General features: G+C 44.3%; 1 protein-coding gene across 1 annotated transcript in view; it reads right to left on the bottom strand.

The window, feature by feature from the left end:
- foxp2 (forkhead box P2) overlaps positions 1-26,959 on the bottom strand; it is a 920,115-nt gene that overhangs the window by 676,615 nt on the left and 216,541 nt on the right. The window lies entirely within an intron of this gene.

Raw genomic sequence — 26,959 nt, 5'->3', positions numbered from 1 at the left:
ATTTCAATTGCACCCTCGGGGTCCGGGTCCGTCACGGTACCCCGCACTGCACGCGAGGTGTGAGTAAGTTGCAGGACCTGGTCAGGTCCTTCGACTTAGTGGACGTCTCCATCCTGACTCCAGCGTGTTCACCTTTGTGTCACCTGGAGTCGGAGCATCCAGACTCGACCGCCTTTACATTTCGAAGGCGTACGTGTCCTGCGTTCCGGCTGCTTCTATACAGCAGGTTCCGTGCACAGACCACCGTCTGGTGTGGGCGGAGCTCACTTCGTTCTGCGCTCGGACGGGGTCCGCGTACTGGCATTTTAATAACCTGTTGTTGGAAGACCAGCGGTTCCTGGACTCGTTCCGTCGCTTCTGGGCCGGCTGGAGAAGGAAGCGGGGAGGCTTCCCCTCCTTGAGGCTATGGTGGGACGTGGGCAAGACTCACGTCCGAGTTTTCTGTCAAGAGTACGCGAAGGGGTCGACAAAGAGACGCAAATCCAGGGTCGAGGAGTTGGAGAAGGAGGTGCTCGACCTGGAGGCACGTCTCCGTCAGCCCGACGCGGACCCGGCCCTGCGGTCGGTGTACGATGAGAAGAAGGGCGCGCTGCGGGACCTGCAACTGGTCGGGTCTCGGGGCGCGTTCGTGAGGTCGCGGATCTGTTTCCTTAAGGAGATGGACCGTGGCTCTCCCTTCTTCTACTCACTGGAAAAAAGGCATGGGGTCCGTAAGCAGCTCTTTACGCTGCTGGCCGATGACGGATCCCTTGTCTCGGATCCGGAGGGCATCAGGGCCATTGCCCGAGATTACTACACTGCCCTGTTCTCTCCGGATCCATCCAGTGAGGAAGCTTGCAGAGTTTTGTGGGATGACCTGCCACAGGTCGGCCCGGAGTGCGCCGGAAAGCTCGACTCCCCTATAAGTCTGGGGGAGCTGACCGGCGCACTCGACGGTCTTTCTAGGGGCAAAACCCCGGGACTAGACGGGCTGACCGTGGAGTTCTTCAGGGCGTTCTGGGACGTCTTGGGGAGCGACTTCGCGGGGGTCCTGGGGGAGAGCATTGCTACCGGGGAGATGCCCCTTTCGTGGCGCAGGGCCGTGATTGCCCTGCTGCCGAAGGGGGATCTCCGCCTTCTTAAAAACTGGCGCCCGGTCTCTCTCCTCAGCACGGACTACAAAATCTTCGCCCGAGCCATGTCTTCTCGGCTCGGCACCGTGCTGGACCACATGATCCACCCTGACCAGTCCTACACCGTCCCGGACCGAACCATTTATGATAACATCCATCTGGTCCGGGACATCATCCACCATTCCCAGAGGGCTGGTCTGTCGAGCGCCTTCCTGTCTCTCGATCAGGAGAAAGTGTTCGACAGGGTGGATCACGAATACTTACTCGGAACCCTGCGAGCTTTCGGGTTCGGGACGCATTTTGTCGCCCGGATCCGACTTCTGTACACCGCCGCGGAGTGTCTAGTGAAGGTTAACGGGTCCCTGACGGCGCCCCTTCGCTTTGGGAGAGGGGTACGTCAGGGCTGCCCCCTGTCTGGCCAGTTGTATTCTATTTGCGTGGAGCCTTTCCTGCGCCTCTTGCGGAGGAGGTTGTCGGGATTGGTTCTGCGCGGGCCGGGCATCGGGGTGGTCCTTTCGGCTTACGCCGATGACGTGCTCCTTATGTTTAGTGACCCGGCTGACCTGCGGAGGATGCGCGAGTGCCAGGAGGTCTACTCTGCCGCTTCTTCTGCCAGGATCAACTGGGGTAAATGTTCTGGACTCCTGGTCGGTCAGTGGCAGATGGATCCCCTACCCGAGGAGCTCAGGCCTTTCACCTGGAGCAGGACCAGCCTCCTCTACCTGGGGGTCCATCTCTGCCCCGCTGAGGAATCCTGGCCGGCAAACTGGCAGGAACTGGAGACAAAAGTCACCGCTCGCCTGCGGCGCTGGACAGGACTGCTCCGAGTGCTATCTTACCGAGGTCGAGTTCTGGTCATAAACCAGCTGATCGCCGCCATGTGGTATCGGCTGGTCACTTTGACCCCTCCCCCGGACTTTGTCACAAGAATCCAGAGATTGTTAGTCGACTTCTTCTGGGACAAAAGATTGCACTGGGTCGCTGCCGAGGTTCTGAGTCTCCCGCTTAGGGAGGGTGGTCAGGCGCTAGTGTGCCTACGCACACAGGTGGCGACTTTCCGCCTTCAGACCCTGCAGCGATACCTCTACGTCGAGCCTCCTCCTAGATGGTGTGCCCTGATGACGTATTTCTTCCGTCAGGTGCACGGCCTGAATTATGACGTGCAGCTCCTGTTTATAGAACAGCTGGGCCTCGGTGGCTCCTTGCAGGCGTTGCCTGTCTTTTACCAGGACCTGATCAAAGTCTGGAAAGTGGTCGCCTCGCGACGCAGCTCTCCCCCGTCAGGAGTAGCGGCTATCGTCAGAGAGCTGCTGCTCAGGAATCCGCCCCTCCGTCCTTTTCAGTGGTTGGCGGAGAGGAGGGCTGTGGCCGCAGGGGTGACCAGGATCGGGGACGTGCTGGGTGGCGGAGGACTGGGCTGGATGCTCCCGCAGGAGTTGGCGCGACGCGCGTCTGTGAGTGTCCAGGTCGCAGCCGATGCCATCCAAGACCTGAGAACGGTCGTGCTCGGACCCGACGTTATTTTGGGTCTTGAGGTGGCCCAGGTGCGTGGTGGTCTTCCGTCTGAGCGTTCCCCTGTTCGGACGGAATTCCACATTGGCCCCAAGCCCCGAACCCTCCCTCGGGTGCTGGTGCCCCGCAATATGAGCCTCCTCGGGGACATGCCCTCTGTGCCTTTTGGCACGGCAAAGAGGGGCTTTTTGTATGGACTGCTGCTGCACACCTTCCATTTTCTCACCCTTGTCCGCCGCCCAGACACGCCCTGGCGTGCCTTGTTGCCGTCCGGCGGCGGAGGCCCCCGATGGGAGGCCCTCTATGGAGGTGTCCTCCCCCTTTCTATCGGGGACCTGGGTTGGAGGGTGTTGCATGCAGCAGTCCCTTATAATAAGAGGATGCATAGGTTCACGGACTCTCAGGACACATGCCCTTTTTGCGGTCTTGTGGAGTCCGTGGACCATGTATACATAGGGTGTTGTAGGCTGCACTCCCTTTTTAGTTATTTGAAAAACCTTTTATTGATGTTTTGTTTGCACTTCAGCCCCACGCTCCTGATCTATGGGCACCCGGTGCGGAAGGGGGTCGGGAAGGAGGAGGACCTCCTCGTGAACCTGCTCCTTGGCCTGGCCAAGTTGGCAATTAACAGGTCCAGGCAGCGGGCGATCGACGGGGGAGTCCCGCCCGATTGTTTATCCCTCTTCCGTGGCTACGTTCGCTGCCGGATGTCCCTGGAGAAGGAGCACGCGGTGTCTGCTGGCACTCTCAAGGCCTTCTGTGCTCGGTGGGCACCGCGGGGACTGGGGTGTTTTGTTGACCCCTTTAATCACATTTTGATTTAAACTTTGTTCTTGGTTTTACAGCTGACCTGAATTAGGGGCTGTGCCTGATTTATCCCAATTTTGTTGATATGGTTTTCATTTAAAAGATTATCAAGAGTTCAAATCTCACAATGGCAAACTATGAAACAATGTAACTTCATCTGAATAGGAACAGATGGAAATGTGTTTGTACTCGAAAGAGTTACAAAGTCCTGAGTCTGGTATGATAGCCAAGTGGTTATGGTACTGGGCTTGTAACCCCAAGATCAAGAGTTCAAATCTCACCATGGCAAATTATGAAACAATGTAATTTCATCTGAATAGGAACAGATGGAAACGTGTTTGTACTCGAAAGAGTTACAAAGTCCTGTAACCAGTGCTTGGGTCAACATTGGGCAAAGAATTATCTATTTCTGAAGGTAGAGTGCTAAAGCTGCAAGAAAGGCCATCTTGCCAAGGTATGTCAGAAGAAGGTAAATGGAGAAAACACTGGCTCAAGGAAACAACAGTCACCACATACAGCACTGAACAGCACCTTATTGATGAGGCGTTGGTTCAGATCCAGACTATCCAAATCACAAGAATGTCTAGTGGAAATTTTCAGGGCATCATTGGTTGAAACGTGGAGTTCGTCATGGGTACATCAGTTAGCGTGATTCCTGAACTGTTGTATCATGAAAGCTCAAGTTAACATCAGCTGGAGGAATTGCTAATAAAATTATGCAGTTACGGAGGAGAGAAAATTCCCATAGTTGGAAGTGTGTCAGTTCCGGACACATACAACGAGCAATGTGTAAGATTGGCCATCATTGTGAAGGGTGAAGAACTAGCCTTGTTAGGAAGAAATTGATTAGCAGCACTTAATTTAAATTGGAACAGGTTTTTTTGTGTCAAAGTGAAATTCACATCACAAGATGACATGATTAACAGGTAAACTCAGGTGTTTGGTAGAACCATAAAACCAATTCAAGGATCCAAAGCTACTGTATGGGTTCAGGGGAATGCAAGTTTATTGCAGGCATCATCCAGTACCCTATGCTCTAAGGGATAAAGCAGAGCAAGAGCTGAAAACACTTGAGACTGAGAACGTTATCTCTACGGTAGAACAGGGTAATTTGGTACTATCATTAACAGGAGCCCAAGTCAGATGGTAGTACTTTGAAACAATGTAACTTCATCTGAAACAGATGGAAACGGGTTTGTACTCGAAAGAGTTATAAGATGTGATGATGATAAGGTAACCGTAAATTAGGTATTCAAATGTAATCCACCTGATACTTTAGCAATCATGGAGGATCTATTCACACTGTTGTCAGGACAAATTAGATCTGACAAATGCAACTTGAATTAGGTGCCAAGTCTAAGTCATATTTGACTATTAATACACACATGGCTCTATTTCAGTTTCATAGGTTGCCATTTAGTGATTCTTGAGCCCCTGGAATTTTCCAAAGGGTCGTGATCCAGGTTTTGAAGGAATGCAGGGAGTAGTATGCTATTTGGATGACACAATTATTTCAGCTCCAAACAAGCAACCCATGATGACTGAACGTTTGATTTAATGTTTGCAAAAGCTTGGAGTTTGGGTGAAGGGACACAGATGTGAAATGCTTTGAAACGCCGTAGTGTGTTTGGGTCACTGGTGAGACAAATATGAGTTACATCCTACCAAGAGTAAGGTTCAAGCAATAAGAAATGCGGCACATCCTCAATTCATACTAAATTTGGCAACCTTCGCGCATCCATTAAGTCAATTCGAGGAAGGGTGTTGCATGGATTTGGACAAAGGAGTAGGACATAACATTCAAGTTGTATAAAAGTCAACTGGTAGATGGTACAATGCTTATACATTACAACATGTCCAAAAAAATTAAGCTGGCATGTAATATCTCTCCATTGGGCAAAGGTGCTGTGATCTCTCGTCTGTTGAATAATGGTGAGGAGACCCTGATTGCATTTGCCTCATGCACCCTCAGTCAATGAGTGAAATCATGCTCAAAAAGAATGTGAAGCATTGCCTTTGATTTTTTGTAGCAAGAAGATTTCATAAATACTTGTCTCATTGTGGTTTCATGATTGATACTGATCATAAGCCACTGAGCTATTTTGAAACCAAGGTCTCTGATATCCATTTTGGCTCCAGCCTGAATGCAGAGATGGGCTTTGGTTTTGTCTGTTTATCATTACAACATTAAGTACAGATGATTGGATAATCATTCTAAGGCCGATGTGATGTCTAGTTTACCATTCCCATCAAATGTATAGTCCAACTGGGAGGATGTATTTTTCTTTTCATATGTAGATGAGTTGCCAGTCATTGCAGATGACATTGGTAGAACAACTTGTAGGGACCCCTACTGGCAAGGATGTATGACTATCTGACCAATGGTTGGCCAACACAAATACTGAATTTAGAATTCAGGCCATTTTTTATGCGTAAGAATAAGTTGTCATTTGAGAAAGACTGTGTTATGTGGGGAGCCACAGTTGTAATTCCTGAAAGACAAAGATCGTAGTTGCTATGTGATTTCCATGATCAACACTTAAGGATGAGTTTGACAAAGACTCTAGAAAGGAGCTATTTTTATTGGCCAGGGTTAGATAAGGACGTGGAAGCCACAGTGAAACACTGTAGAGTGTGTCAAGTAGTAGAAGAGATACCGCCAGTAATACCTTTGCAATTGTGAACATGGCCAGCTAGAGTGTGGCCAAGGCTGCACATAAATTGTGCAAAGAGCAAAAGCTATTCATTATGATCGATAGCTATTCAAAGTGGGTTGAGGGGTTTCCAATGAATCAAACAACAACTAGCAGAACTCTAGATATTTTGTGTAGTTTGCTTGCTGTTTATGGGTTCCCAGAGGAAATTGTGTCCAACAAAGGACCTCAGTTTTTTTCAAAAGAGCTTGCACAATTCATGAGAATGATTGGTATAAAACACATTAAAGTTCCACCATGTCATCCTGCTTCAAATGGAGTACAAATTGTTACATATACACTTGTTAAGCAAATGCTAGATAGAAATTGGAAGAAACATCAGTTGTCATTGAATCACAACCTGGCAAATTTTGTGTTTATTTATTGTAATATATTACACACTGCTATCAGCAGAACACCAACTGAATTATTTCTTAGGACACAGCCTAAAACATGTTTTCATTGCTTAAACCACATTTAGCAGTCAGTAGAAGAGAAACAACCCAGGCAGAGAGAGAGTCATGATAGGGGAAGAGCAAGAGAAAGAAGTCTAAAGTTAAATCAGAAGGTTAAGGTGAAAGATCATCATCATAAATGATTGAAGTGGCTACCAGGAAAAGTTGTGAAAATATGCGGTCCTCACACATATTTGGTCAAGATGTTTGGTAGTGGAAAGGTAAGGTTTGTAAATAAAGATCCTGTTTTACCTTCAGAGGTTCACGAAGGAGGAAGAAGTTGGGAAGAATCAAAATAATCTAATGAATTGGATGGTTGGGATACACAGAGTACCAATGGTTACTCCCACACCAGTTGTGCCAGAAACCAGTTCAGATCCCAGTCAGAATCAAATAGATATGTCTGATAAATTCAATAGAAGGTCAAGGGCAAACTCGGTCTTTGTTGGAGAAAACTTCTCCTCAAACTCAGGCCAAGATGGGTCAAGGTCCTTCCCCAGGCTCTGAAAGTCTGGGTCAAGAAAGGGGGTAGGTATCCCCTTAGGAATAGGAAACCAGTCATTAAGTTTGATTTGTAAAAAAATGAAAAACAAGAAATGTGTATAGTTGTATGGAACTCAAACTCGTGTATTTTTTTCATTAAGGAGTCAGGAATGTAATGGCACCCTCTTGTGGCCATCTGTGTATGTATGTATATAAACCAAACCAGATTGAACCAGTTTTCACTTGGGTACTGGCCTCCATGGTATATACCATGTTTTTATCCTGCAAAAATATCACAGTAGACATTGTTTTTATTTTTTTGGCCCTGACCTTCTTTTACTGGTCCAAGAAAATTGCTCAATATAGGGATTCTCTGAGCTGATGCGTTCGCAGAAAGAAGAGGTGTGGAGGAATTCCAAGAGATGCTCCATTCATCTTGCTGATACTTGCAGTAGGGCCAACTAGTTTGACAAATTGTTATTACTTCCATTATGATATATCATCAAGGTTAGCCAGAAGCATCATAAATTCACTTTCTCTTTATCAATACCTCTGCACAAAATTATGAATAATTCTTAAATAGGAACAACAACTGGAAATATTCAACAAAAACAGAATTACCTGGAAAAACTCAGCAGGTCTGGCAGCATCGGCGGAGAAGAAAAGAGTTGACGTTTCGAGTCCTCATGACCCTTCGACAGAACTTGAGTTCGAGTCCAAGAAAGAGTTGAAATGTAAGCTGGTTGTAGGTGTGTGTGTGGGGGGGCGGAGAGATAGAGAGACAGAGAGGTGGAGGGGGGGGGTGTGGTTGTAGGGACAAACAAGCAGTGATAGAAGCAGATCATCAAAAGATGTCAACGACAATAGTACAATAGAACACATAGGTGTTAAAGTTAAAGTTGGTGATATTATCTAAACGAATGTGCTAATTAAGAATGGATGGTAGGGCACTCAAGGTATAGCTCTAGTGGGGTTTTTTTTTATAATGTAAATAGGTGGGAAAAGGAAAATCTTCATAATTTATTGGAAAAAAAAGGAAGGAGGAAACAGAAAGGGGGTGGGGATGGGGGAGGGAGCTCACGACCTAAAGTTGTTGAATTCAATATTCAGTCCGGAAGGCTGTAAAGTCCCTAGTCGGAAGATGAGGTGTTGTTCCTCAAGTTTGCGTTGGGCTTCACTGGAACAATGCAGCAAGCCAAGGACAGACATGTGGGCAAGAGAACAGGGTGGAGTGTTAAAATGGCAAGCGACAGGGAGGTTTGGGTCATTCTTGCGGACAGACCGCAGGTGTTCTGCAAAGCGGTCGCCCAGTTTACGTTTGGTCTCTCCAATGTAGAGGAGACCACATTGGGAGCAACGAATGCAGTAGACTAAGTTGGGGGAAATGCAAGTGAAATGCTGCTTCACTTGAAAGGAGTGTTTGGGTCCTTGGACGGTGAGGAGAGAGGAAGTGAAGGGGCAGGTGTTGCATCTTTTGCGTGGGCATGGGGTGGTGCCATAGGAGGGGGTTGAGGAGTAGGGGGTGATGGAGGAGTGGACCAGGGTGTCCCGGAGGGAGTGATCCCTACGGAATGCCGATAAGGGGGGTGAAGGGAAGATGTGTTTGGTGGTGGCATCATGCTGGAGTTGGCGGAAATGGCGGAGGATGATCCTTTGAATGCGGAGGCTGGTGGGGTGATAAGTGAGGACAAGGGGGACCCTATCATGTTTCTGGGAGGGAGGAGAAGGCGTGAGGGCGGATGCGCGGGAGATAGGCCGGACACGGTTGAGGGCCCTGTCAACGACCGTGGGTGGAAAACCTCGGTTAAGGAAGAAGGAGGACATGTCAGAGGAACTGTTTTTGAATGTAGCATCATCGGAACAGATGCGACGGAGGCGAAGGAACTGAGAGAATGGGATGGAGTCCTTACAGAAAGCGGAGTGTGAGGAGCTGTAGTCGAGATAGCTGTGGGAGTCGGTGGGCTTGTAATGGATATTGGTGGACAGTCTATCACCAGAGATTGAGACAGAGAGGTCAAGGAAGGGAAGTGTCAGAGATGGACCACGTGAAAATGATGGAGGGGTGGAGATTGGAAGCAAAATTAATAAATTTTTCCAAGTCCCGACGAGAGCATGAAGCGGCACCAAAGTAATCATCGATGTACCGGAGAAAGAGTTGTGGAAGGGGGCCGGAGTAGGACTGCAACAAGGAATGTTCCACATACCCCATAAAGAGACAGGCACAGCTGGGGCCCATGCGGGTACCCATAGCCACACCTTTTATTTGGAGGAAGTGAGAGGAGTTGAAGGAGAAATTGTTCAGCGTGAGAACAAGTTCAGCCAGACGGAGGAGAGTAGTGGTGGATGGGGATTGCTCGGGCCTCTGTTCGAGGAAGAAGCTAAGGAAATACTCAGCAGATCTGGTATTATCTGTGGATAGAGAGTTATCATTTCAAGTAAAATATGACTCTTCAGATTTTTTTTCTTTGCTTTTATTAAATTAATGAGTCTTGTTTGCTATAAACCACACAGTATTAAATAGTCAGCTTTCTAATTTCTAGCAATATCACTATATTAGAATTACTACAGCTGTTACGAAAGCTATACTTACCTTGTTGACAGCAGAGATTGGAAAATCAATTCCCAAAAGACCTCAGAGCTTTTGTGCATTCGCAGATCAGGAGCGGGCTACACTTGCACAGTTCTGCAATTTTTAGGTTCTATGGGCCCAACATGCCTGCTCGGGAAGAAAAAGGGCGCTAATACCCGGGCTAGGCAACTGGGAGCAGAGTGCCGTAGAAGGCAAGTGCTCCAGGCAGGGGACAGGTTTGCAAAAGCAAATCCAGACTTTAAAAACAGATAAGGAAGACTTGAAGAAACAGATTGAGAATGTAACAAGTGAATTGAAAAAGTCTAAGGAGCAAATCAGTAAACATGGAAGGAAGATTCCAAAAGGGACTGAATGCCTATGTGAAGTTATTAAGCTTGTATAAGAGTTCTGCAGCTAACTCTGAAACAAAGATAACTGAACTCACCAGACTAGCTGCTGAGCTGAATGAAAAGATGAATAAGCTTGAAAAGGAATTGGAAAATAATAGAGTAAACAAAGATTTGGATGAAATTTTAAAGGAAGTGGAAACGAAGGTTCCAGTTTTCAAGCGTCAGCGAGAAGAAAATGAACGTGTGCAGAGGGCTGCGGCAATCTCTTGGATAAACTAGAAAATGACTTAAGTGAAGGAAAGCAAAACTCCCTCAATGCAAGTTTATTCATCTGGTGTCGATGAAAACAATGAAGAGAGAAAATCCATTATGGAGAAAGTGATTGAGGAAGATAATTTTGAAGCTGGTTGCCAATCAGACATACACAGTTTCTGTAGCAAACTTAAAGGGCCAATTGACGGCATGTTTCCATTAACAGAGGAAAAGTGTAAGAAAAACCCCATTTCCTTCTGTATTAAAGTTGAGAAACCTATGCGAAGGTCATTTGTATCACATAATATGACTAATATGCATCCATATTTGAAGAGGGGAAGATCACCACAATATTGGTTTACGATCACATAAGGTTGAAAACCCCGGTACAAAACACAAGCTGATCAAGATGTATCTTCTCTAACTTTGGCTGACCACGAAACAGTTATGGCCAAAAAAAATTGTAATTGTTGGGGTTCTATTCAGACTTTAAAGAAAGGGTGTTGGAGAAAAGGCAGATTCTGAGTTATGATAATTCTATGGTGTATGGATCCTACTAACCCTACTTGTTACACGTACTGACTTTTGTTTTGGTTAGATCTTTGTAACTTTATAATACAACAGGTATAATTATGGAACAAAATGAAAAATGTATCTTTACAGAATGTAATAAGCTATTCGTTAGAAGTTTGTGATGTTAAGCACTTCTTGTGAAGAAATTGTAAAGCCATTGTAAAGAAACCTTCAATAGTGTGAAGCTGTCTTTCTTCCACTACTGACCAAACATGCTGAGTCCTAAAGGACATAGCTGTGAGACTGGGTCTGCAACAGGTGGTGAGGGTACTCACCAATCTACCTTTCGCAAATGCATCTGTCCATGATAGTACTGATATGACCACCACACAGTCCTTTTGAGACAAAGTTCCATTTTCACACTGGGGATATCATCAATCGTGTTCTGTAGCACTACCATCGTGCTAAATGGAGTAGATTTCAAAACAGATCTAGCAACTTGAGACTCGACAACCATGAGGTGCTGAGGGCCATCAGCAGCAGCAGAATTGTACTCAACCACAATCTGTAACCTCATGGTTTGGCATATCCCCACTTTACCATTACCATAAAGCCAGGGAAACAACCTGATTCAATGAAGCATGCAGGAGGGATGCCAGGAGCAGCACCAGGCATTGCTAAAAATGAGGTGTCAACCTACAACACAGGACTACTTGCATGCCAAACAACGGAGGCAGCATGCAATAGACAGAGCTGAGCGATTCCACAACCAACAGATCAGACCAAAGCTTTGCAATATTGTCACATCCAGTCATGAATGGTGGTGGGCAATTAAACACCACCAACTGGAGGAGGCAGCTCCATAAATATCCCCCTCCTCAATGGTGGGGGAGCCCAGCACTTCAGTGCAAAAGACAAGGCTGAAGCATTTTCAAAACTCTTCAGCCAAAAGTGCTGGATTGATGATCCATATTGAACATATGAATTAGGAGCAGGAGTAGCCCTCGAGCATGCTACGCCATTCAATAAGGTCATGGCTGATCTGATTGTAACCTCAACTCCACATTCCTGCCTATCCCCAATAACTTTTCACCCCCTTGTTAATCAAGAATCTATCTAGCTCTGCCTTAAAAATGTTCAAAGACTCTCCTTCCAATGCCTTTTGATGAAGAGTTCTAAAGACTTGCGACCCTCAGAGAAAAAATTCCTCCTCATCACTGTCTTAAATAAGCAACCCCTTATTTTTAAATAGTGACCCCTAGTTCTAGATTATCCCACATTCACTCCACATCCAACCTGTAAAGACCACTCAGAATCTTAAAGGTTTCATTCAAGTCACCTCATACTCTTAACTTACAGTTACTATTTTCCAATCTAAAGGAACCTTACCCGATTCTAGGGAATTTTAGAAAATTAAAACCAATGTATCAACTATCTTACTAGCCACTTCTTTCAAGACCTTAGGGTGAAGTCCATCCGGACCTGGGGACTTGTCAGCCTGCTGCCCCAACAATTTTCTCAATATCACTTCCATGGTGATTGTAATTTTCACACGTTCCTGCCTCCTTTACATTTCCTGATTTACAGCTATTTCCGGGAAGTTACTTCTATAGTGAAGACCGGGATGTGGCCTCTATAGTGAAGACTGAAGCAAAATACCTACTTAATTCATCTATCATCTGCCTATTTCCATTATCAATTCCCCAGACACACTTCCTATAGGACCAATGCTCAGTTTGTTAACTCTTTGCTATTTAAATGTCTACAGAAACTCTTACTATCCATCTTTACGTTACTAGCTAGCTTTCTCTCGTACTTTAATTTCCCCTCATCAATCTTTGTCATTCTTTGCTGATCTTTATATTCTTTCCAATCTTCTGACCTGTCAGCCGTCTTTATGTAATTATCTGCTTTTTCTTTAAGTTTGATACTGTCTTTAACTTTTTTAGTTAACCACAGATGCTGGGCCCTCCTCTTCGAATTTTTCTCTCTCATTGGAATATATCTATTCTGTGTATTCTGAAATATCCCTTTAAATGTTTGCTATTGACCTATCCCTTAACCTCATTTGCCAGTTCACTTAAGCTAGCTCTGCTTTCATGCCCTCATAGTTGCCGTTATTTAAGTTTAAAATATCAGTCTCAGATGCACTCATTTCTCCTCAAAGTGAATGTAAAATTCAATCATAGTATGATTGCTGCTATCTAGGGATGCCTTCACTATGAAGTTATCAATTAATCCGATCTCATTGTTCAATACCAGATCTAGTATAGCCTGCTCTCTTGTTGTCTCCAGAAACTATCCCAAAAACAATTTATGAATTCATCTACATTACCTTTGCCCACCTGATTTTTCTAGTCTATATGTAGATTAAAAATCCCCATGATTGTTGCAGTATGTTTCTGACAAGCTCCCATTATCTCTTCTTTATAGACTATCCTACCATGTAGTTACAATTAGGGAGCCTGTACACCACCCCCACAAGTGATTTCTTACATTTATCATTTCTCATCTCAACCCAAACCACTTCTGCAACCTGGTTTCCTGAACTTAGGTCATCCCTTTCTAATGTACTAATTCCATTATTAATTAACAGAGCCACCCTCCACCTTTTCCTAACTTCCTGTCCTTCCTAAATGTCACGTAACCTTCAATATTCAGGTCTCAATCCACGTCATCCTGTAGCCATGTCTCTGTAATGGCTATCAGATCGTACCTATTTATTTTGATTTGCACTATCAGTTCATCTGTTTTGTTTTGAATACTATGTGTGTTTAGATACACAGCCTTTAGTTTTGTACTTCTATTATTTTTGTAGCAGTTATCCTTATCTGATTTACTCAAGACTTGTACTCTCCCTTCCTGTCAAAGTCTGTTTATCATTTTTCATATTAATACCTGTCTCTTTTGCCTTGTCTCTACTCTTTGGTTTATCACATCTTTCCAAATTTGATCACTTACCCATCTCTATTTCCCTAGTTATGTGGCTCGTGAGGACACCAGCCCCAGCATGGTTCAGGTGTAGACTATCCCAATGGTACAGATCCCAATTTCCCCAATACTGGTGCCAGTGCCCCACAAATCGGAACCACTTCTCCCACACCTGTCTTTGAGCCTCACATTCGTTTCTCTAATCTTATTTGTCCTAGGCCAATTTTCATGTGGCTCAGGTAGTAATCCAGAAATTATTACCTTTGAGGTTCTGTTTCTTAATTTGTTGCCTACCTCCTCCTATTGGCTATGCAGAACCTCCTTCCTCATCCTGCCTATGTCATTGGTACCTACATGGACCACAGCCACTGGATCCTCCCCCTCCCATTGCAAGTTCCCCTCCAGCCCTGTGGAAATGTCCCAAACCTCCTCCTGAGCTCCCTGGCATCACAGATGCTAGACTTCAGCCAACTCAATTGACTCTACAAGATAGTAAGAAATGGCTTAAGGCATTGGCTAAGGTAAAGGCTATGGACCCTGACAACATTCTAACAATAGTGCTGAAGACTTGTGCTCCAGAATTAGACACAACCCTAAACAAGTTGTTTCAGTACAGCTGGAACACTGGCATCTACTCAGCAATGTGGAAAAGTGCCCTGGTATGTCCTGTCCATAAAAAGCAGGACAAATCCAACTTGGCCAATTACTGCCTCAATAGTCTACTCTCAATCACCAGTAAAGTGATGGAAGGCGTCATCAACAGTGCTATCTATTGGCACTTACTCAGCAACGACCTGCTCACTGATGCTCAGTTTGGGTTCTGCCCAGGCCACTCGGCTCCTGACCTCATTACAGCCTTGGTCCAAACATGGACAAAAAAGCTGAACTCCAGAGATGAGATGAGATGAGAGTGACTGCCCTTAACATCAGTGCAGCATTTGACTGAGTGTGGCATCAAGGAGCCCTAACAAAACTGGGGTCAACAGGAATACTCTCCACTGGTAGGAGTCACACACACCACTAAGGATGATGATTGTGGTTGTTGGAGGTAGTTAATCATCTCAGTTCCAGGACATCGCATGCAGGAGCTCCTCAGGGTAGTGTCCTCGGCCCAAACACCTTCAGCTGCTTCATCAATGACCTTCCCTCCATCATAAGGTCAGAAGTGGAGATGTTCAATGATGATTGGAGAATGTTCAGCACCATATTGAAGCAGTCCGTATCCATATGCAACAACATCTGGACAATATTCCACTTTGGCCAGTGACATTCACGCCACACAAGTGCCAGGCGATGACCATATTCAACAAGAAAGAATCTAACCATCTTGTCTTGACGTTCAATGGCATTATCATTGCTGAATCCCCCATTATCAACATCCTGCAGGTTACTATTGAAACCAAACTGGACCAGTCACATAGAAGAACAGGTCAGAGCCAGGGAATTCTGCAGTGAGTAACTCACCTCCTGACTCCCAAAATCCTGTCCACCATCAACAAGACACAAATCAGGAGTATGTTGGAATATTCTCCACTTGCCTGGATGAGTGCAGCTCCAATAATACTCAAGAAGCTGAACACCATCCAGAACAAAGCAGCCTCCTTGATTGACTTCCTATCCACAACTTTAAACATTCACTCCCTTCACCACCAACACACGATGGCAACAGTGTATACCATATACAAAATGCACTGCACCTACTCACCAAGGCTCTTTCGACAGCACCTTCCGAACCTACAAACCTTATAATCTAGAAGGATAAGGGCAACAGATGTATAGGAACACCACCACCTGCAAGTTTCTCTCCAAGTCACACACATCCTGACTTGGAACTATATCACCATTCCAACACTGTCACAGAGTCAAAATCCTGGAAGTGCCTTCCAACAGCACTGTGGATGTACTTATACCACACGCTCTGCAGCAGTTAAAGAAGGCAGCTCACCTTCTGAAGGACAATTAGAGTTGGGAAATAAGTGCTGGCCTAGCCAGTGATGCCCATCTCCCATGAAAGAATAAATTTAGAGGAGAGAGCAACAGTAAACACAGATGAACAAGCCCTGTTAGATACGGACACTGCACATACAAAGGGTAGGATAAAATTGGGATCAGCATGCGATGAGACACAGGCAGAAGTGGGCTGTAGCCAGACCAGGATTAATGGATCATTTGGGTGCCCCTAAGATTGCAGATGAGTTCTGCTGCAGAGGATTCGGATATGGACCTCAATGCTCATGGGGACGCACACAGAGATGTCAGGTACATTGACTAGCCAGCCAGACAGCCTCCTGTCATTGTCAAAGAGCACTAAAGTCATAATATCACCAGTTCAGTTCCTTTTGGTACTCGCAGGGTTTCCAGCAAGCACCCCCAGGAAGGTATTGGGTTTCTTTGGTGCTGTCTCCAGCAGTGTTAGGATCTGAATTTTGCACCTAGTATATTTCAAAGAAATCTTAAAAATAAAAGGCTTGTCTACAGTGCTTTTAACTGTACATGGTCTACTGCACATAATAGCTACAATATCTTGAACTTGCTTCTAAGCTATGTCTGCTTCCAAGTAAAACTTGGCTTCGAATCACTTTTCTTGCTACACAGGTTTTTCTCCAAAAAGTAACATTTTGCCCCCTTTTAAAAAGCTAATGTTGTTCCTAAGCTTTGATTTGAGCTTTTTATAGATTCTATTTATCTGCAGTAGCTCTTAAAATGAAATAGTGCATTAATGACAGAAACCAAGGTAATGGAAAATAGGGCATGCTCCCTATGACACTTTTTGATTTAAATCATTACACATACAGGCATTTTACAAAGTAGACTCAAGGAATTAAAAGCCAGCTTTTGTGAAAACTATTAATAACATATTAAAGTAAGACAATCTATACCAAAAGTAGTGAAATGGCAGATTCTCTGGAAACTAAATTAACTGCAGCCATAGAAACACTTTCATACTTATTATGTATCCTTGTGTTGATGCAATTATCAAAAGAACATCTGACAGCATCAGATTTAATTGAATTAATTTAACTGGATGAACAATCATTGAATTCCTGTTATTTGAAATTTCTTCTGAAAACTAACACTGGCATTTTAAAATTGCCTATAATTTGCATTCCGAAATACAATAGAAAGAACCTCACATGGATCTTTGTATTCAGAAAGTCGTTTTTGGATTCATGAACAAACAAAAGTGCAAGTGAAGGCACTGCAGTGAGTACTGAATGTTTCCCATTATTTATCCCACTTTATTCACTTGGGACCAGTCTCTGGATTTCAACTTTAGTCAAGTACTAGACTATATTTTCAAATTCATTGGTTATATTGGGATATCAAAATTCCTGTTGCTGTTGTCAAAATTTGTTGCAGTACCTGACTTCACCAAATGAAATAAGACACCCTTGCATTGGAAGAAATATTTTTGTAGGCCCACTTACACTATATACTCTTACTACAGCATTTTCTGATGCACCTTGACATCTGCCACAACATGCAATGCTCATGGCCCTCACTCTAACAGAAAATATGATTCTCACTCTATAACACATCCCTCACTACAACAAGCATTTTCACAATTTCCAAAGCCACCCTTTTAGAGCAAATTTTGGGTGTGAATCTAAATTATTATCTTTTTAGTTCTGAATTCGCTTCAGAAGAGAGAAGATAGTCAGGAACTAGGTAGATATTATCATCTCATCCAGAACGTTATTATCTCCAGGCAGCCCATAATAAAATCCTCTCTACAGCCAGTCTCACACATCCATGGGGAAGCAGTAAAAGCTTGCCTACATCTGTATGTTTAAATCTTTACTTAAATATACTGTAACTCAAATATGTAGCTTTGCACTGTAGTGAAAAGTATCACTACAGCCATTTTGCATCTAGTGCGTCTCTGTTCCCGAAAAACAGCGTGCTGAACAAAAACACACAAAGCAAAAATAATTTCAGCAGAAGAAAACACGTAAAGAGGTTGGTTAATTTTCCTTCACCCAACAAAGCACTGCTCACTGCCTTCATCCCAGTTCATTGCAACCGGACAGGACACAGCAAGCAATACCCGAATGGCATCTAAACCAACACAAAGCTGCCAGAAATCTTCCTTCTAAGCATGGGAACACTCTTACAGTCCCTGATCTGGGAGCATTTCCTCAAGTTGGATAACCAGGTTAACATCTGGCCATAGCAGGGCTCACACTGGGAATTGTGTGCTCGTTGGGCACGTGCGATCAGCAGGCACCAAAGTGGATGGGAAATGTTCTCCCTACCGCAATCTGCCTCCCACTGCGATTTCACACTGGCTGGACAATTAACAGTCAGCCAGTGTGAAATGTGCCCTGAGAAAAGCTCAGCACTGCCAATGGGGGCAGGAAGAGAGTGGGTGCCGACGTCACCATGGGTGCTGGTGAGCACTTCCACTGAGCTCCCTGAAGGCAGACAGATGCCTCAGAGAGCTGCAGACCTCCAAATAATAAACGAAACAACAAAAATGCTGCAAAAAATGTCCGTGTAGCACAATGAAGCACCTGAAAGCATACCTCATAAAAATGCTGTCTCCAGATATTTCTTTTGATTTTTATATCCTAATTGAGATTTCATCCCACCCTTGGATGAGGTTTCATCAAAAATGTAAAGCCCACCTGGCCAATTGGCCCATCGACCAGCTGTAAGGTTGGACGAGCCACAAAAAAATTGGGCCATTAATGAGCTTAATCGCCCACTTAATTGTTGGCGGGTGCTCTTCTGACTTTTGTGCATGCCCACCTAGTGAAATATCGCGCAAGTGCGCAATGATGTCGGGATGCTCGCCCGACGTCATCCTGCACGATTTTACACCTGTTCGGGTTGGGCGTGCCATTACGTCCCCCACCTGCGGGTCGTAGAATTCTGGCCCTGGTGTTGTGACTGGTTTGGGCCTTAGCAGCCGCCCTGAGTACACACTGAACCAGTCTGACCAGCTTCCAGCCACTCCTTGCTGTCATCGCCCACATGCACTTCGACTACTCAGGTGGCCTACCCTACTTTGAGGGCACTAGGCCTGTTCTGGGAGAATAACCTGGAGCTGATGACCTGACTGAGTGAGCGGGAGGTCAGTAGGAGGCTAGAGCTCAGTTAGAAGGTTTGTGGCCCATCCAACTACTGGAGGACAGAGATATCATCAATCTGGGGGACCTGCAACTCACCATGCACTGTTCAGTATTCCACAAAAATCCAGATATTGTAATTATAAAAACAAAGTGTTAAAACTGAAACTAAATTTTGACATGCTTCTTGATGCACGTGTAGTAATAATTTATCAACGGCAAAAAATTGAAAATTAAGGTTGTGGCCGGCTGAAAGTTCCCTATTTATAAGACTGCTTTGAAATGAAAACACAGTGTTAGGAAACACTCTAAAAAGGGAATATCTGAAAAGGAAAAATATATTTTTTTAACCTTTCATCAGTAATCATCATTGAGCCATTACAGAACTCCAAAAACAAACTCTGAAACAAATTACAATACTCTGCTTCGAATAATGTCACGGGATCTGTTAAGTCTACCCCGAGGGCAGATTTCTTGTAAGGTGTTGGGCATAGATCGGTTAAAGTCTTAGGTAGTCCAACAGTAGGTATTTATTACTTTTTAAAAAATACATTCATAGGATGTGGGCTTCACTGGCTGGGCCAGCATTTATTGCCCATTCCTAGTTGCCTTTGAGAAGGTGGTGGTGAGCTGCCTTCTTGAACCACTACTATGAACTATATACATAGGTACATTAAAGGTCCAAGATAGTGCTGTCTCCATGCTTGCTTCTACACACTTCTGTCCAACATAGCACTGATCTCTAGGTGTGGGCCATCTGTTCTCCTAGATCACTGTGTGGGCAGTACTGTACTTAGTCCTTCTTTAACCTTTTATGTGCCAGACCCTTATACTGCACCTCCCTTCAAGTCTTTATCTAAGTTATTTGCAAGTTATCCCAGTTTACCCCATGTAATTTACATAATTACTACTACACCATCACCCCCTCTGTGTGTCTTTTGTCACAAGGCTATGCCCTTTTAATTTTGAAAATATGATTTTCAAACTTTCAACTGTCCAAAAATTTTGAAATGAGTCAGAACAAACTATCTTCCAAGATGAAAATGAAAAACAAACAAGTCACCCTCAGGGGAGTGCTAAAGATGAGACATAAAAATGTAAAGTGCTTGATATTGAAACAATAGCTGCAACAGGCAGACCCACCCAAAACCCCTTGGAAACACACAATGGGTTAAGTATAGCAGGCCAGGCTGCAGCCACCACAGAGAGATTGCAAAAAAGACTTCAGAAGAAGAGACAGGCTGAAAGCTCTTTCTATCTCCCTCTTTTGGAATAAGTGTATTACCCAATTCAGAAGAAATTTACCAGCGAACTGAGATCTTGTAGTAATTGCAATATCTTGTACATTTGGCTGCATCCATGAAACCAGCTAATTCAAATCACCTGCAGCATTTAAAAATCTACACCTCAAGGACAATTAAAGAAAATTTCACCACATATGTTTTGAACTTTTTTTTATTGGACTCTGGTTGCCCACTGAGATCCATCGGATCAGGCCTCAAATTTCAGGTCCCGCATAATCCAAGAAGTGATGGGTAACCTGGGCGTGATCCAGCTGAAGTTTTCAGCGTATCACCCTCAGTCGCAGGTACCACCAGACCCTAGAAACAATTATCAGGGCATACTGCCACGAGTAGCCTGATGACTAGAGTAAAGGATTAAATTTTCTTCTGTTTGCTGCAAGGGACTCAACCCTGAGCACCGGTTTTACTCTGCTTGAATTAGTTTACAGACACCATGTGAGAGGTTCTTTGAAACTAATCAAGGGGAGATTTTTAGTATAGAAGGAGGAAGCCTCTATGTTAGACCACATAGCCACATTCCGTGAGTGACTCATGAGAGCTTGTGATCTAGCTCGAGAACACTTTAAAATCTCACAGCTATGATAAAACAGGCAGACAAACAGGCTAGGGCCTGAACCTTTCAGCCAGGAGACTATGCCCTGCCAATAATGGGTGAACCCCTAAAAGCCCAAGTTCAGTGGCCCGTACAGAGTAGCAAAGCAGCTTAGGGAGGTAAACTACCCAAGTGACACCCCCCGACCACAGGAAAAAGCAAAAGCTGTGTCATGTCAACAGGAGAAAACAACATCACAACTGAGATGGGGACAAACAGGTAATGGTCTGTCTAATAACAAAAGACCTAGAGGACAAGAAGAATAGTGAGGATGAATTGGAGGGAAATGTGGGTGAGGCCCACACTGAACCCCCTGCTGTCTGACTAGCAACAGAGAAATTCTAGTGAATTGGAGATCATGTTCACCCAGCTAAATGCAGAACAGCAAGGAGACCTAATATGGCTGCTCACTGCATTTAAAAGTATCTGTAAGCCAGGCTCTACCACCTTAGCTCTACATGATGTGGATGTAGGAGAGCCCCTCCCATAAAGCAACATCTCTACTGTCTGGGTCCAGAAAAGTTGGCCCAGGTGGGAGATTAACTGCATGCTGGAGTACTAACTTATAGAGCCTAGCAGCAGTAGTTGGAGCTCCGCAGCTATGCTTGTGCCCAAACTTGACAGTTCCACAAAGCTCTGCGTTGATTCCTGAAAAGTTGATACTGTGATCAGAGCTGACTCCTACCAGATACACTGCATAGATAGGAAAGGTAACACAACCTACATTACAAAGGTAGATTTACTCAGGGGATACTGGCAGGTTCCCTTGACCAACCACACAAAGGATATCTCCGTCTTTGTGACTCCGGATGGGTTATACCAGTGTTGAGTTATGCCATTTGAACTCAGAAATGCCCCTTTCAAAGGCTGATGAACCAGATAGTGGCGGGCTTATCCAATTGTCTAGTGTACCTAAACGACCTCCTACTGTACAGCTACATGTGGGAAACTCACTTAGAGCAACTGGAAGCCCTCTTCCAGAAATTACACTCAGCTAACCTAGTGGTCAATCTCACAAATACCGAGTTTGCTAAGGCGAAGGTGACCTATCTAGGACATGTGGTGGGTCAGGGAAAGGTACTGCCCAGAACTGCAAATGTACAGTTTCCTATTACCACACCAAAATGGGAAATCTTAAGTTTTTTAGGGATGTGCAGGTTCTACCACAAGTTTGATTCAAACTTCAGCCCACTGTAATTGACCTGTTGACAGACCTACTATTGAAAAAAAGCAAAATATGAACCAAGAAATGCCAAACAGCTTTTGAGAGGCTGAAAGCTATTTTAGTAAACGAACCAGTGCTAACAGCTCCAGACTTTAACCAAACATTTAAAGTAGCCATCAATGCTAGTGATTTTAGGGTTGGGGTAGGGTAGGCTAGGGGTTGTCCTCCTCCAGGAGAATGAATCAGAAACATAGAGACCAATCAAAAAACTGAACAAACATCAGAAACAGTATTCCACAGAAGAAAAAGAAACCCTAGATTGACACGTTGAGATATATGTCCAAAATGAATACAGAGAAACCACAGTCTATGCTGACCACAACCATTTAACCTTTGTAGAGAAATTTAAAACTCAGAATGCAGGGTTATTCCATTGGAATTTGTTTCTCCAACCATATCATCTAAAAATCACCCACATTGCAGGGAAAATCAAATGTGATTGCGGACACCCTGTCCAGAACATAAAGGGACCAAGTTAGAACTGATGGAATAATCCAGACCAAGGCTAAGAGAATGAATGGAAGTGAATATGTTTTTTTTAAAATGCCCTATATTGAAATGACAACAAATCTCATTTCATTTCACATGATGCGGAAGTGTCACGAAGCTATGCCCCTTTAATTTTGAAAATATAGTTTTCAAACATTCAACTGACTGGAAATTTTGCCATTTGAAATGAGACAAAACAAATTTCTGAAAAATGCAAGGCCACATTGCAAGGTGAAGGTGAAAAACAAACAAGTCACCCTCAGGGGAGTGCTATGAAAAGACATTAAAATGTGAAGTGCTAGATATTGAAACAATGGATGTCACAGTCATACCCACCCAAAACCTCTTGGAAAAAAATAATGGATGAAGTCTAAAAGGCCAGGCTGTAGCCAATGAAGAGAAATTGCAAGAAAGACTTCAGCAGAGGACATAGGCTGGGAGCTGGGTTCCCTCTCTCCCTTTGGAACAAATATATTATCTGGTTCAGAAGGCAGCTTTACTAGAAATCTGCTAGTGAACTGGGATCTCATAATTATTGCAACATTTTCTACATCTGACTGCATCCACAAAAGCAGCTAATCCAAATCGGTCGCAACATTTAAAAATCTACACCTCAAGGACAATCAAAGACCATTCAACTGTATATTCTGTATTTTTTTTTAAACTTTAAACTTTTTTTTAATTGGACTCTAACTTCTCTCATTTCTGATTACTGCACACACACATATAAGTGTGAGGGAGTGTGTGTGTGTGTCTGCATGCGCCTGCATGAAGGCCGAACGCTTGAGATCAGGTTTTTGATTATTTTTCCTTGGGTTTAGTGGTTAATAAATTTGCTCTACATTTGACTCAAGAAAACCTTGTTTGATTGGCTTATTGCTCACAGCTTAAATAGTTGAATACATTTGGGTTCGGAAGAGGCATACCTTCGGGAAAAAAAAACTGTAACCTTTGTCCTGACTAACCGAGGAGCCTGAATACAGAGCAGCCAGTTCATGCCTCCTCACCTGGTCATAACACCTTTCATCCTCTTTTCCCGTTATTAGGTATTGAGACAGTGGCGTAGTGCTCTTGTTGCTGGATGAGTACTCCAAAGACCCAGGGGACCTGGGTTTGAATCCCACCTTGGCAGAAAGTGAAATCTGAATTCAATAAAAACCTGGAATTAAAAGTCCAAAGATGACCATGAAACCATTGTTGATTGTTGGAAAAACCCATCTAGTTCGCTAATGTTCTTTATGGAAGGAAATCTGCTGTCCTTACCTGGTCTGGCCTAAAGCAATGTGGTTGATTGTTAACTGCCTGGCAAGCCATTCAGTTGTATCAAAACTCTAAAAAGCCAAAAAGAAATGGAAAACGACAAGGGCAAATTCAGCCCTGTGGACCCTGCAAAGTCCTCCTTACTAACATTTGGGGGCTTGTGCAAAAATTGGGAGAGCTGCCTCACAGACTAGGCAAGCAACAGCCTGACATAGTCATCCTCACGAAATAATACCTTACAATGTCCCAGACACCACCATCACCATCCCAGCAGAGGTGGTGGCACAGTGGTATATAGTCGGAAGACAGTTGCCTTGGGAGTCCTCAACATCGACGCTGGACCTCACAAAGTCTTATGGCATCATTAAGCACCACTTGAAGGAAGCACTGAGGCTGGCAAAGGTGGAGAATGTACTCTGGGTGGAGGATTTCAATATCCATCACCAAGGGTGGCTCAGGAGCACCAATACTGGCCGAGTCCTAAAGAACATAGCTGCGAGAATGGGTTCACGGCAGGTGGTGAGGAAAAACATACTTGACCTCATCTTCACCAATCTATCTGCCACAGATGTATCTGTTTGTAACAGTATTGGCAGGATTGACCACTGCAATGTCCATGTGAAGAAAAAAATCTAGTCTTCACACTGATGTCACGAAACTACCATATTTTTCATAATATTATTGTGGGGCATTATAAAGTTGGCTTATGTTTATGTATGTGGATGGTTCTGTCTGTGAGGCCGATTTCATTGAATTAGAGTCAGATAGACTGCATGCTTGAAATTATCAAAAGAGTTAGGTGTTAAAAGGGTATTTGAAATGCTAATGAGTGAGCTAGGGTAAAGTAGATAGGGTGTGAATGAAATTTGCATGTTAAGCTAAGTGGAGAGCTGTTTGCTTTTCAAAGAAACATGATAAAGTTTTACAACTGGCAGGATAAAAAGGGTAAGGTTATTACATTTATTTTTCCCAAAAGGAAAACCCATATTGACAACATGAAATATTTTTATAGTGTGAGAAAAGTAATTTCCAAAGACACATGGAAACAATGGGATTTATAGATTAAAGAGAAAGGAATATATTTAAAGGATGGAAGGTTGTATCAGGGATTTCTGTGTAAGATCTAAAAGATACACTGTGTGAAACAGACTTGGGGTAACAGCCTCTACCCACTTTGCAGAAGTCTGCTGTTCCAGTGACCAAAGTAGTGTTAAAAAGCCTTTGGAATTCCACTGTCAAGTGGGTGCTGGGGTAACCTTGCTGGATTGCTGCTGTACATTTAAAATCTATTTTGGACTGTTACCTTAAAGGGGGTGTAGTTGAGAGAAAAGTTAATTTCGGCCAAGTTTCCCTTGTGTATTTGGTCAGCCCGGCAAATACCACCTGCCGTGTCATAACATTGAGGAGATGTTTCATCATGTTGTGTGGCACAACCACTGTGCTAAATGGGATAAATTTTGAACAGATCTAGCAACTCAAGACTGGGCAACCATGAGGTGCTATGGGCCATCAGCAGCAGCAGAACTGTACTCAACCACATTCTGTATCCTCATGGCCTGGCATATCCCTTACTCTACCATCACCACCAAGCCAGTGGGATAAACCCTGGTTCAATGAAGAGTGCAGGGAGGCATGCAAGGAGCAGCACCAGGCATACCTAAAAATGAGGTGTCAACCTGGTGAAGCTACAACTTAGGATTACTTACATGCCAAACAGCATAAGCAGCAAGCGGATAGACAAAACTAAGCGATTCCATAACTGATGGATCAGATCTAAACTCTGCAGTTGTGCCACATCCAGTGGTGAATAGCAATTAAACAACTCACTGGAGGAGTAGGCTCCACAAATATCCCCATCCTCAATAATGGGGGAGTCCAGCACATCAGTGCAAAGATAAGGCTGAAGCATTCGCAACAATTTTCAGCCAGAAGTGCCAATTGGATGATCCATCTCAGCCTCCTCCAGAGGTCCCCAGAATCACAGATGCCAATCTTCAGGCAATTCGCTTCATTCCATGTCATATCAAGCAGTGGCTCAAGGCACTAGATACTGCAAAGGCTCTGGGCCCTGACAACATTCCGGCAATAATACTGAAGACTTGTGCTCTAGAACTTGCCACACCCCTAGCCAAGCTGTTCCAGTACAACTACAACACTGGCATCTACCTGATTATGTGGACATTTGCCCATATATGTCCTGTGCACAAAAAGCAGAACAAATCCAACCCGGCCAATTACCACCCCATCTATCTACTCTTGATCAGTAAAGTGATTGAAGGAGTCAACAACAGTGCTATCAAGCAGCACTTGCTCAGCAATAACCTGTCCAACGATACTCAGTTTGGGTTCCGACAGAGCAACTCAACTCCTGACCTCATTACAGCCTTGGTTCAAACATGGACAAAAGAGCTGAATTCCAGAGGTGAAGCTCGAGTGTCTGCCAATGTCATCAAGGCAGCATTTGACAGAATGTGGCATCAAGGTGCCCTGGCAAAAGTGGAGTCAATGGGAATCAGAGGTTGGCGGGGGATACTCTCCATTGGTTGGAATCGCACCTAGCACAAAGGAAGATGGCTGTGATTGTTGGAGGTCAATCATGTTAGTTCCAGGACATCACTGCATGAGTTCTTCAGGACATTTTCCTAGACCCAACCATCTTCAGCTTCCTTCCATCATAAGAAGTGGGGATGTTCGCTGATAATTGCATATTGTTCAGCAGCATTCACAACTCGCATATTGTTCAGCAGCATTCACAACTCCTCAGATACTGAAGCAGTCCATGCCCAAATGCAGCAAGACCTGGACAATATCCAATTTTGGTCTGACAAATGGCAAGTAATATTTGCACCTCACAAGTGCCAGGCAATGACCATCTCCAACAAGGGAGAATCTAACCTATGACCCCATGACATTCAATGGTATCACATTGCTGAATTCCACACAATTAACATCCTGGGGGTTACCATTGACCAGAAACTGAACTAAACTAGCCATGTAAATATTGTGGCTACAAGAGCAGATGAGAGGCCAAGAATGCTGCGACGAGTAACTCACATCCTGTCTCCCCAAAGTCTGTCCACCATTTACAAGGCACAAGTCAGCAGCGTGATCAAATACATTCCACTTGCCTGGATGAATACAACTCCAACAACACTCAAGAAGCTTGATACCATCCAGGCCAAAACAGCCCACTTAATTGGCACCCCATCCACAAACAATCACTTCCTTCACCACGAACGCAAGTGGCAGCAGTGTGTACCATCTACAAGATGCACTGCAGGAACTCAGAAAGCTTCCTTAGACAGCACCTTCCAAACCCACGACCACTACCATCTGGAAG

This window comes from Carcharodon carcharias, chromosome 21 (assembly GCF_017639515.1).
Source record: "Carcharodon carcharias isolate sCarCar2 chromosome 21, sCarCar2.pri, whole genome shotgun sequence".
NCBI classification, from domain to species: Eukaryota; Metazoa; Chordata; class Chondrichthyes; order Lamniformes; family Lamnidae; genus Carcharodon; species Carcharodon carcharias.
The sequence above is the reverse complement of the archived record's forward strand: the minus strand, read 5'-3'. Positions and strand labels throughout refer to the sequence as shown.